The sequence below is a fragment of the Peromyscus californicus genome, unplaced genomic scaffold (genome assembly GCF_007827085.1).
Source record: "Peromyscus californicus insignis strain IS unplaced genomic scaffold, ASM782708v3 Scaffold_93__1_contigs__length_160689, whole genome shotgun sequence".
Lineage (NCBI taxonomy): Eukaryota > Metazoa > Chordata > Mammalia > Rodentia > Cricetidae > Peromyscus > Peromyscus californicus.
The window spans coordinates 58333-69870 of record NW_026294610.1 but is presented as its reverse complement, the minus strand read 5'-3'; the positions used below and the strand labels follow the sequence as shown (position 1 = coordinate 69870).

Sequence of the window (11538 nt, the reverse complement as noted above, 5' to 3'; positions counted from 1 at the left end):
CTCTTAAGATTTAATGCTGAGTTCAGTCACTTTTTAAATTATGAGATAGACTTTTATTGTGTGAAAAGATACATGCTTTGTGGCATTATTGAAAGTTAAATGGATAAAGTGTGTGAATATAGGTACGTAATAGGATTTCAGTAAACTCAGATTTTTTGTTTATTTTTTTTAGAAAGGTCTCTAGTATCCCATTCTGGCTTTGAACCCACTAGGTACCTGAGGGTGCCTGGACTCATGATCTTCTTTTATCTACCTCCCAAGTACTGGGATTACAGGCATGTGCTACCATGCCTAACTTCATAAAACCATGATGTAATGCTGTAATATCAATTAAGAGTAACTATAATTTTTTGTCTTCTAGATTGTGTGTGTACCCTACCAGTGGCGTATATATATGCTTATCATTGTTCTTATCAATGCCTTCGTGTCTATCATGGTCGAGGTAAGCAAGCACTCAGCTTTGGGATTCTTGGGTGATTTAAAGGTGCTGGTGATGATAGTGGTGGGGAGAACAGGTAATATTATTTATTATACAGAAGCCCACTCTCTCATTTCATTTTAGGCAAATTCTTTTAGCTTGCCAATCAGACCTTTCTGTAGTTCTGTCAAGAGATTTGATGGAGTTGTATTCATGAACATAGGCGGCATTAGGTAGTGAGGTAGCAAAAATGAGTGGTGAGTAGAAAGAGAAGTAGGTATCCAGCAGCTCACAGAACCGCTTGTGTTCCCTAATGGAAAGCAGAGTGTACCGCTTAAGAAGAAAATAGCCTTCGGGACAATGTCTCTAAAAAGAACTAGTAAGTTCTCAAGCTTCTCTTTATATCGGTGTAAGAAACAGACAAGACAGCGGTAAAGTTGTGATGTTTAAGGACTTGTATAGTAGAGGCTTTTGAAAGTATGTATTTATTTTAGTGATAATTCTAGATTGAGAAATTATGCTGAAATTCAGCTATCCCAAAAAGATAGCTTGGATTTAAATTGAGATGTGATGGGAGCATGAATATTTGTAGTCGATCATTTTAAGTTGTTCCATAGAATGTGTATTTTCTATTCAAGAGTCCTAGAAAGCACAGTAAGACTGTATCGTAAGCACTCTCTTTCCTATTGTGTAGGTTCATTTTTTTTCAGATGTTATTTTTTATTCCTGTTATCTAGAGAATTATTTGTATTGGATGCTGATGAAACGTTTGTAGAGAGATGTAGACAGAATATTAGATATTAAGTGAAAATAACTCTTTAAGAAAAAGGCTATGAATCATCAGCATTGTTAATTTAAGGAAGCACTGGGGATCAGAACCTGATTTGTAGAAAACTTAGTTTTGTTTTATCAAGAATTTTATGACTTGTATTTGTTATTAGAGTTGTTATTTATCCTTTTGTAGTATTGACTGAGGTTTGCCATATGAAAAGCCTTTCACATTGTTTATATTAATGATGCAGCATTGTGTGAATGTTATGAAATGTGCATGTTGGAAGGAATGACCTGGCGTTTTTAATTCTTACCTCACTGGACTGTCTCTCAGAGCTTCTTCCTTGACACGGTCCTTTGGAAAGTTGTGTTCAGTCGAGACAGACAAGGAGAGTGTCGTGTCACCACCACACAGCCGCCACAGGTTGGGATCGAGCAGTTACTCTTGATTCTTCACGTCCCTATTGGCTTTCCTCTGTGTGCTTTGTTCTGTTATCTGTGTGTGCAGCTTCGGCCTCCTCTCTGTGCCTGGCATTTCTTTTCCTTTTTTGGTAAGGAGTCCGAGAAAACTCATGGCAAGCACTTAATACAGGCTTTTTAGGACTTTGGGAATTTCCTAAGTCTTTTCCATTCCAATCCTCAGTATGTGTGTATGTGCATGAGCAAATGTCTCGGTCTGTCTGTCTTATCCTCAGACATGAGAGTTAATTCTTTGTCCCTCCACCTCCCCGAAGGGTTTCTCTGTGTAGCCCTGGCTGTCCTGGAATCATTTTGTAGACCAGGCTGGCTTTGAACTCACAGAAATCCGCCTGCCTTTGCCTCATGAGTGTTGGGATTAAAGGCGTGCGCCGCCGCCGCCGCCGCCGCCGCCGCCGCCGCCGCCGCCGCCGCCACCACCACCACCACCACCACCACCACCACCCCCGGCTGAGAGTTAATTCTTTAATTTCTGCCTGCTTTATAGTTTCTGTGTTTGATTTTCACATGTAAATGCCAGTCATGTAAACAAATTTTCGTTTTTATTGGATCAGAACCAAGAGACACTTTCTACATGCGGATTTATTTCTGTGTTTCTGTTTTGACAGCTGCTATGCATTAATTTAATGTGGCCTTGGGCTCTACCTGACCAGTACTTCTCATTCAGAAAAGTATTTTCTCATTTCTGTGTAAGCAGTGGTGAGGGCTTTGAAAGACAGTGAAATAGCCTGTGATTTATCAGGTAGCACAAAGCTCTGGCAAAAGGAAAGAGAAACAGATGAATAGCTCTGTTAGTTAGTGTGAGGATGCTCCAGTAGAGCGCTTGACAGAATGGACAGGTTAGACTTAGTCTGTCGATGGCTGTCATTCAGTCAGCCCCATGAGAACTTGAGCATTCAACATCTCTCCTTGCCAGGAGTTGCAACACACAGTCCCAGCACCTGAGAGGCTGCAGTAGAAGATCACAGAGAGTGCAAAGATAGTAGATTGTAATGCATTAGAACCCATAACCCATTGCTCTTTATAGTGTGGGTGATGTGCCTTGCTAATGCGTGTTCAAGGATCGGCTGACATTTCTGACTTAGACCATTAACTCACTGTCATCACCTTTTCCCTAAATGGTGACCTCCCGAGTTTTGTGTTGGTGATTAAGCAGGCCTGAGATCCAGGTTTGATGCTGGGCTTGCTGTGTAAGATGGAGAGTGCCACTTTGTGCTCTGTGCTTATGGTGGACTAACAGCGGCATGCAGTGACAGCATGGGTCTGAGGTCAACTCCAGTTCTTCTTCCTCAAAGCAGTGTCATGCCTGTTTGTCACCAGTAGTGAGCAAGACCAGAAAGAACTGTGGGGCTCAGGTCCTTTAGCTGAATCTCCTTGGTCATAATGACATAGCTGTATTTTCTTTTGGTGACTTCACTATCACTGCATTATTTCAGAAGGTCAGACTGTCTCAGGTCACCCTTCTCATGTGAAATATTAGTATTGGAAAGACACAGGCCTAGGGAAACATGCAAATTTTTACCTTCTCCAAAGAGATCTCTAACCTTGTCTAAATAGCAAGTGCAGACATGTTCTGAAGAGGAGCTTATTTGCTTATTTAGTCAAATGAGTCTTTTAAGTCCCCTATAAAATGCTTTTTGGTTTTGGATTTTGGAGACAGGGTTTCTGTGTAGCCCTGGTTGTCCTGGAACTCAATCTGTAGACCAGGCTGGCCTCAAACTCAGAGATCTGTTTACCTCTGCCTCCTGAGTGCTGGGATTCATTGCCACCCTGCCTGGTTCAGAGAGATCCCCAGCACAATAAAATGGCTATCTATTTGTTATTTACTACTGTCTTTTTTCCTTAAAATCTCTAAATAATGATTCTTAACTTTTAAAAGTTTTTATTTCATGTGAAGTTCCACCTCTAAAAATGTTCCTGGGAGGGAATAGAGATACAGGGACAGTCCATTAGCATGTAAGCTCAGCATTCTTGCAAATTGACCCAATTTGGATATCATTGGGTAGACAAGAATTTTGGCCTTAGTTCTGTGGTTTTAAGAAAGCACTTTTTGGAGTTTTACTTTTAGAAAAGGAGAGTCCTTCTATTAATGCATATTGTTTCCTCTAGTGATGCTCCTGTGTGTAAGTAATGCTGAGTTTCTCCTCCATCAGGGGCAACTCTGTCTAACTCCTCTCCCCCATCAGGGACCACTTGGCAGTGGCTCTGGACAGTTTTGGTTATCAGAAATAAGGGAGAGGTTGTTGTTGACATGTAGGGTGGGTAGAGGCCATTGGGGCTGGTAAATAAATGTCCTGTGGTACATAGACAACCACCCCAGCCAAAAAAGAATTGTGTGGCTCAAGGTCCCACCCTTGCTGAAGTAGAAAGCCCTGCTGAGTGAGAAGGAAGCAGAGATGGCTGGCGGCACTAGGTTCCTCCAGGCCTTGTAGTGTGTGGTGCTGTGATTCCGCCACAGTCCCTACTCTGCACTGCCCAACTGGTGCTGCTCGTTTTTACAGAGAAGCCCATGAAAGCCCAGACTGCAGCTCTCCAGTTTTGTGTTGGTGTCAGAGAAAGAACACCCTTTCTTTCCTTACCACATTCAGGGGCACACTGAGTTAGTTCAGAGCTGTAGGCTTCACGCTAAACTGAAGTGGTTGCATTTGAAAGCCACGAGAGAACTAGAATCATGCTGTTGTACACTGTGACCCTGTTGAGGTTATGTACCTGATACACTTTATCTTTAGTGAAAATCTGTGAACTGTAGCCATTATGCAACTTAAAAAAAAAAAAACTATTTGAAAATACCATTTGAACTTACTTAGATTGCTAGTTTGGATTGTATTTGTTTTATATTGAGGATTGATGTGGAAGATTTATGAATACCACAGTACATGCCGTGCATGAAGAAATGCTTCCTAAATGACTGCTAGCCATAAAGAGCCGGGCATTAGAATGAGCAACTTGGAGTGTCTCAGAAGCAAGATTGTGGCTGCAGATCTTCATAAACGTTCTGTGTGGTTTCCCTGTTGACCTGTGGACTCTTGCTCTTCTTGTTTTGGAGATTCTATTTTTGGCCACGTTAACCATCCCCAATTAACTAAATCCAAGGATCCAGTGTTCTGCTGCAGGGACTGGACCTCTGTGTTGGGGAGATCCAAGTGCTCACTCTAAGCCCCGTGACTAAATACGCTTTGTGTTCCACATTGACTGCCTGTCTCCCTTGCTGTCATCCTCCCTCTCCTGATTTCTCACTCTGTCATGACTGTAGCCTTCAATTTTCTCTTCCAGTGAATTGTGTTGTTTGAGGATGTGTGTGATACATTTATGTGCAGTCTCACGAACTTTGTGTGTAGTGTAGTTTGTTTGTTTGTGACATTTGGGGGAGATAAGGGTACAGGAACAAACATGTTTCTAATTATGGTGGAATAGGGGAAATCTCAGGTGTTCCTTGTGACTTGATGTACAATGAATATACATTGTTTTAAACATGTGAATATATATGTATATATAATATATCCCAAAATGTTAAAAGAAATCTGCAGTTATGATGCCATTTGTGATTAGCTTTAATTATATTGCTTGCCTTTGTTTCCACGGGTGTAGAACAGTGAATTTAGAGGGGAATGTGTGTGTCTTCAGTTCTATTACTCGGGGCTTTTTGCCTGTTCTGCATCACCTTCCCAAAGGACTCATCTGCACAGACAAGCATGACGTGTTTCTCTGTGATGCTTTAGCAATGCTGTGATAAATGGAAGAGACAGCTTTCATATTTAGGAACAGTGATCTTTGCCACAGTTGGGCTGAAGAGTCCAAGCACCGGGGAAGCAGTAAAATGTAGTAGTGTAGTGTCATCTCAGATGACTGGGGTGGGAAGGGACCTGCTAGCCGTTCTTGATCACCCGAGGGATCCTGTGCATGGTGACTATTGGATCCTAATACACAGTGATTTGTCATGAACGCTTTAAAAAAGAGAATAACGAAATATCACACCTGTAACCCCCACCTGGGGCTTTCCTTTTTTGGATGCAAGATCTCACTGTATAACACTGGCTGACCTTGAACTCAACGATGTAGACCAGGCCAGCCTCAAACTTCTGAAGATCCTCCTGCCTCTGCCCTCCTGTGTACTGGTATTACAGGCAAGTGCCACCATGCACAGCTCATAACTTTCATTGTGATGGTAACAGGGGTTACTGGATGAATAATCTTCAAATCTTTTATAGTTTTCCCTAGGATGTAATATAACTTATCTGTGACTACAGTTTTGCCTTTAAATCCTTGGGAGCGATGCAACTCAATGTCATATCTACTTACTGAAGAAGAGAGGCATGGTTACTGATGGTTGTCTCACTGTAGTGAGAGAAGCACCAGGAATTACAGTTTTAGAGCTTTTGTTTTCAAGTACTTTTGGTCCTTCCCATTGGCTGCTACTTGCCTTAATTGATTGATGGATCGATCTGTTGAGATAGAGGTATCACTTTGTAGCTTAAACTAGCCCCAAACCTGCTGTTTAGCTCAGCTTGGTGGTGAGCCCCCAAATCATCTGCCTTGCCTGCCTGCCTCCTCTCCCCCCCCCCCCAGTGCTAGGATTGCAGGGACTACACACGCCTGGCCAGTGAAGAAGCATGTTTCAAGTATGTATTATAACACATTGCCTTTCTTGGCTGTGGGTACTTTGGATGTTCATATTTGTATTTGTATTTCCATTTTGTAGGATGGCTTCCATTGAGGTTAGAGCCCAGTGTGGATTGACTCATTGTTGTTTGGCAGAAGAATGATCTAGGATTTAAATTTTCCTTGGGAGAAGCAATAACCAAGTAATTTATGGTCTGTTTTCAGAGGTGAAACAAGAGTCATTTAGATTAATTCAAACTTCACTTGAAACTATTCTGTTTATTTTTCTTCAAGAACTTTGCCTTCCTGTTCTCCAAGGATTATTTATCTAAGGTCGTATTCATCAGTAGCATCATGATTGATCACAATGGTCTCAGCTTATTTTTATTGTGTGTATTGGTGTTTTACCTGCATGTGTGTCTGTACCATGTATGTGCAGTGCCTGTGGAGGACAGAAGAGGGCGTTAGAGCTCTTGGAACTGAAATTACAGATGGTTGTGAGCTAGCTGCCATGTGTGTGCTGGGAATTGAACTTGGGTCCTCTGAAAGAGCAGTTGCTTCTCTTAATGACTGAGCCATCTCTTGAGCCCAGCACTTGCTTGTGGAACATCAAGGGAAACTTTGGTGAAAGTAGTTTTCTGTCAGTGAGAATATGGTGGTACTTGTTTTTTAAAAATAGTCTTATTGTGTAGCTGTGTGAGTTAGGCTTTTCTTGCTGTGATAAAATACCATGACTGATGTGACTTGGGGAGGAAAGGGCTTATTTGGCTTACAGGTTACAGTCTATTATCAGGGGAAGCCAAGGCAGGACCTGAAGCAGAGGCCATGGAGGAACATTGCTTACTGCCTTGTTCCCCAGGGCTTGCTCAACTTGCTTTCTTAGACAACACCCAGTGGTCTGGTCCCTCCCACATCAATTATTAATTAAGGAAATGCCCACAGACTTGCCTACAGGCCAGTCTGATGGAGGCATTTTCTCAGTTGGGGTTCCCTCTTCCCGTATGACTCTGGCCTGTGTCAATTTGACAGAAACAGACCACTGCAGCACCCACACTGGGATTGCAGGTATATGCCACCATGCCTGGCCAGAAATGCAGTTTTTGTTTGTTTGTTTGTTTTAAAGATTGATTTATTTATCACGTATCTATGCCTGTACACCAGAAGAGGGCTCCAGATCTCATTACAGATGGTTGTGAGCCATCATGTGGTTGCTGGGAATTGAACTCAGGACCTCTGGAAGAGCAGCCGGTGCTCTTAACCCCTAAGCCATCCCTCCAGCCCCCAGAGATGCAATTTTAAATGTGACAGTGAGATTCTGGTTTCACTCTGTGGTGTTTACTTCATGCTTTGTGTTTTGAAAGCGCTATTAGCAGTAACAGTGATAGCTTTCAGTGATTCTTTTAAAAGTGATTGGTGGGTATCAATAATATATTTAAAAAAAATTTGAGATAGGATATGAGGATTTCCAAATTAGATAATAAAACTATCTTCTGAGTACTTTCAAGTTACTCATCCTGGGTGTTTTCTGCTAGAGAAAGCTACTTAAATAATATAGTAAGTACACAAGAGGATATGTGCACAAAACTAAAGGAGCTTGGAAAAATCCGCTTTAAAACAATCTGTTCCTAAATTGAAAGCTGACCTTTTTTTGCATGAATTTTTTTCCTAGTTATTTGTTGCATTCAGAAGTTATTTCATCTTGTTCTATGCTCAGTGCATGCTGTAACAAATAAGCCCTTACTCGGGATGTTTTTCCTTTCCTAGGAGTCAGTGGATCGATGGGGGAAATGCTGCTTGTCCTGGGCCCTGAGCTGTAGAAAGAAGACACCAAAGGCAAAATACATGTACCTGGCCCAGGAGCTCTCAGTTGATCCTGAATGGCCACCTAAGCCTCAGACAACGACGGAAGCCAAAACTGTAGTCAAGGAGAACGGATCATGTCAGATCAGCACCATCACATAGCAGAGGCCATCTGCTGTGCTAGTGACAGTATTCAGGAGGATGTGCTTGGCTCTTCTGACTGACGCTGGGTGTCCGAATGGCACTGTTCCAGTTGATAGCCCTCTCATAATACAGTAGTTGATTAAAAAACAAAAGCAGTAAAATGGCATTTGCCTCACAGTTATTAACTATCAGTCTGGCTAGATCTTCATGCAGTAACGTAATGTGATATACACTTTATATTGGGTGTGAGAGAACTGTGTTGGGGTTTTTAGATTTCAGCTTTTGACACTAGTTTGCCTCTTAAATTTAATTTTCACAAACCCCCTTATTAGCAAGTTTCTTCTATATGTAGGCCCTAATATTGGGATTGTTAAAAATAATATGATTGTTAATTGTGATTAGCCTTTGGTGAAAATAGGTTGAAAATCTATTTTGATTCCAATGTTTCTCCCAAAGAGTTCTGTGTTAAACATCCACCAGTTTCCTTTGACCTGGGGTTGGAGTGGTTTGTGTTACTGTTGTGTTAGTGTTTGTGAGCAGCTCAGGTAATTTCCACTTCTGGTTCTATAGTCTCTGTGTAGACTGCCTGGGTGTCACTTTCTAGCCAGCAAGGTGCTTCACCGCTGTCTCGTGTCCTCGTAACCTTTGTGGGTCTGTCTCATACTGTGTCTGACGTCGGCAGTCCAGTTTGCCTCATCAACGAAGAACTTTTCTAGTAAAGTTTATTTCTGAGCCAGGCATGGTGGTGCAGGCCTGTACTCCTGCACAGGAGGCTGAGGGAGGAGGATTGTTCTTAGTCCAAGGATAGCCTCGAGGAGATAGTCAAGTCCCGTCTCAGAATCCGTGCATGCAGAGCAGCGGTCACTTCCTTGGGTGACCTCGTGCTCTTCATACCTGTTGTTTTTCTTTCAGGGTTTTTATCATTCTGCATGCTTTTTCATTATCTGTTTGTTTTCTAACTTAAAGAAATTGGATAATACTGTTTTGTTTTTGAGTTAGAGCTTAGCCTTGGTATATGTCTCTCCTTTGGATAATAAGGATTAAAAGAATAATGAATATTGAGTTTGACTTTTACAAAGCAGTGTGAACTTGAGTAGAGCTTGTTTTATGCCATTAGGTGGCACCAGAGGTCAGCACATACCTGTTTTGTTACAAGTGAGCTTGAGAAAATAAAGTATACACATTTATTGAGCCAAAAGAAATGTAGAAAGCATTTTTCACACTGGTGTTTTGTCTGATTAATGTTCATTTCTCAAGGAATATCCACAATGCCTTCCTATGTAGGACCTGGCAGTTTGGCAGTGCCCACAGTTATGGGAAGCTTGGGAAGCTGGCATTGCTATAAAGATGGACCCTAAATTAGTGAGACAATGTGATGTTATTCTATGTTGGTTCTTAACTAACCGCGTGTGTATGCTTTCCATTCCCAGTTGATCATTACTGTCCCAGTACATACTTACCAGTTTACCACATGTTACCCAGATTTGTGGAACCATTTTTTTTTCTTATTTTTTGTGTTGCAGAGACCTGAATGATGTTTGATAATTGTAGAAAAAAAATGTAAATTATTCTCAGGATCACTGTTACTGCTATTGCCACTGGTGATTCTTACAAAATACATAATCAAAATTTTCCAACAAACTGTATGATGTTATTATATGTTAGATGACAAGAACAATTGTCCCATGAATGATTCTATGAAGCTATGCATCTTAGACCTCTTGAGCTGTGAATTAGCACTATTTTCTATAGTTACTTATTCTCTGTTGTTTTATACTGTCCATGTTCATTTCAAATAATGCTCATATTATTCTTTAGTGATTTTTATGGGTCGTTAAGCCTTACTCTTTGGTTTAAATGCTGAAGCATATAATTGCTAACTGCAGTTTAGAAACCCAATATTAATTGTATTTAACATCCTCAAGAGAATGATCATAAAAGGCTATTTTTGACACATATCCCTTTCAATATTTAGAGTTGATAAGGTTTATATCTCATCTCTCCATATTGTTTGCAAAGGAACAAGGTTTTATGTAGGTGAGAGAAAGCATTTGTAGGAAGTTAGATTTGAACATAGACAGGGTAGGTTATTCCTTTGAGGATGTTGTGAGGAATGTCTGTGAGTCCAGACATGGGTCCAGCTTAGTGCAGTCTTCTGTAGGTCACTGTTATATAGAGATTTGGGTTCTGAATTTTACATTAAATTATTTGAGTATATACAGACCTAGATTTTAAAATCTGTACATATATTATTTTGATGTATTAAGATTGATAATATTGCTGATTTAAATTTTATTTATGCACATACTTAAAGGACAGAAATGTCCGGGAAAGTAATTGTTAAATAATGATATGTAACTTTTTAACTTTTTAAATAAATAAGATTTTTTAATGTGGGTCTCCCTCAGGGTTGTTTAAAGTCATTTTCCTCCTCAAATACAAACCAATAGTGGTAACTGTTTTCTGTCTTCTAGCACCACCTGCTGTAAAGCAGTGCTCAGATAGTGCTGGGGTGAGAGCAGCGAGACCACCACAGACCGGTGGTACGTTATCGGTTTAGAGCCTGGCGCTCGCTCAAGAGCTTCCAGACTGCACTCGCATTTGAGTAAACCCGTCATTTTACACTATGTATTTTGTTTCCCATGCTGATGAAAGTACTGCACAGTTTCAAAGGCATGATGAATGAATGATCTGTCATATGTCTGTATGTATACACACACACACACATATATATACATACATACATACATACATACATACATACCATACATAATACATACATTTAAAACCTGTTCCAGAAGCAGCAGAAGCTCATATGCAGTGAGGGGCAACTTCAGGCTTTAGAGCACATCTAATTTCATGCATGCAGTTTTGATGTGTCGAAGAAAAGGGTTTTGTATATTTATGGTGGGAGGTTACTGGGAACTTTTAACAAGATAGGGGATTAACTTTTGTACAGTCTGGGCATTTACACGTATTTTTAATGTATTACAATTTGGTAATTATGTGCACATGAAATTAATAAAAGTTACTTCCTGTTATGATTTGTGAATTCCCTAAGACCGTGAATTTTTTAAGTAACTTTATATATCAGAAATGATACCACATCTTTATATTTTTAAAATTGTATTGCTGCTCAAGAATGGTACCCTGTTGTCGAAAAGGTAGATATTCATAATTATACATTCAGCATTGTAAATAACCTTATGAAATCTTTTTGATTGAAGCTATTCAAAATAAAAATTTTAATGAATCTAATTTTTCCTGGGTCTTTACACACTTGTTTGATTTTTAGTTATGTGAATGCAGCTCTCTCAGGACCTACTACT

At 40.4% G+C, this 11538-nt stretch overlaps 1 long non-coding RNA gene across 1 annotated transcript; it reads left to right on the top strand.

Moving 5' to 3' along the window:
* The first annotated feature begins 256 nt into the window (after positions 1-256).
* On the top strand, positions 257-11467 carry LOC128105037 (uncharacterized). The gene is made up of 3 exons (XR_008216178.1): positions 257-442; positions 1524-1613; positions 8030-11467. It is a non-coding gene; the product is annotated as an uncharacterized LOC128105037 (long non-coding RNA).
* The last annotated feature ends 71 nt before the right edge of the window (positions 11468-11538 follow it).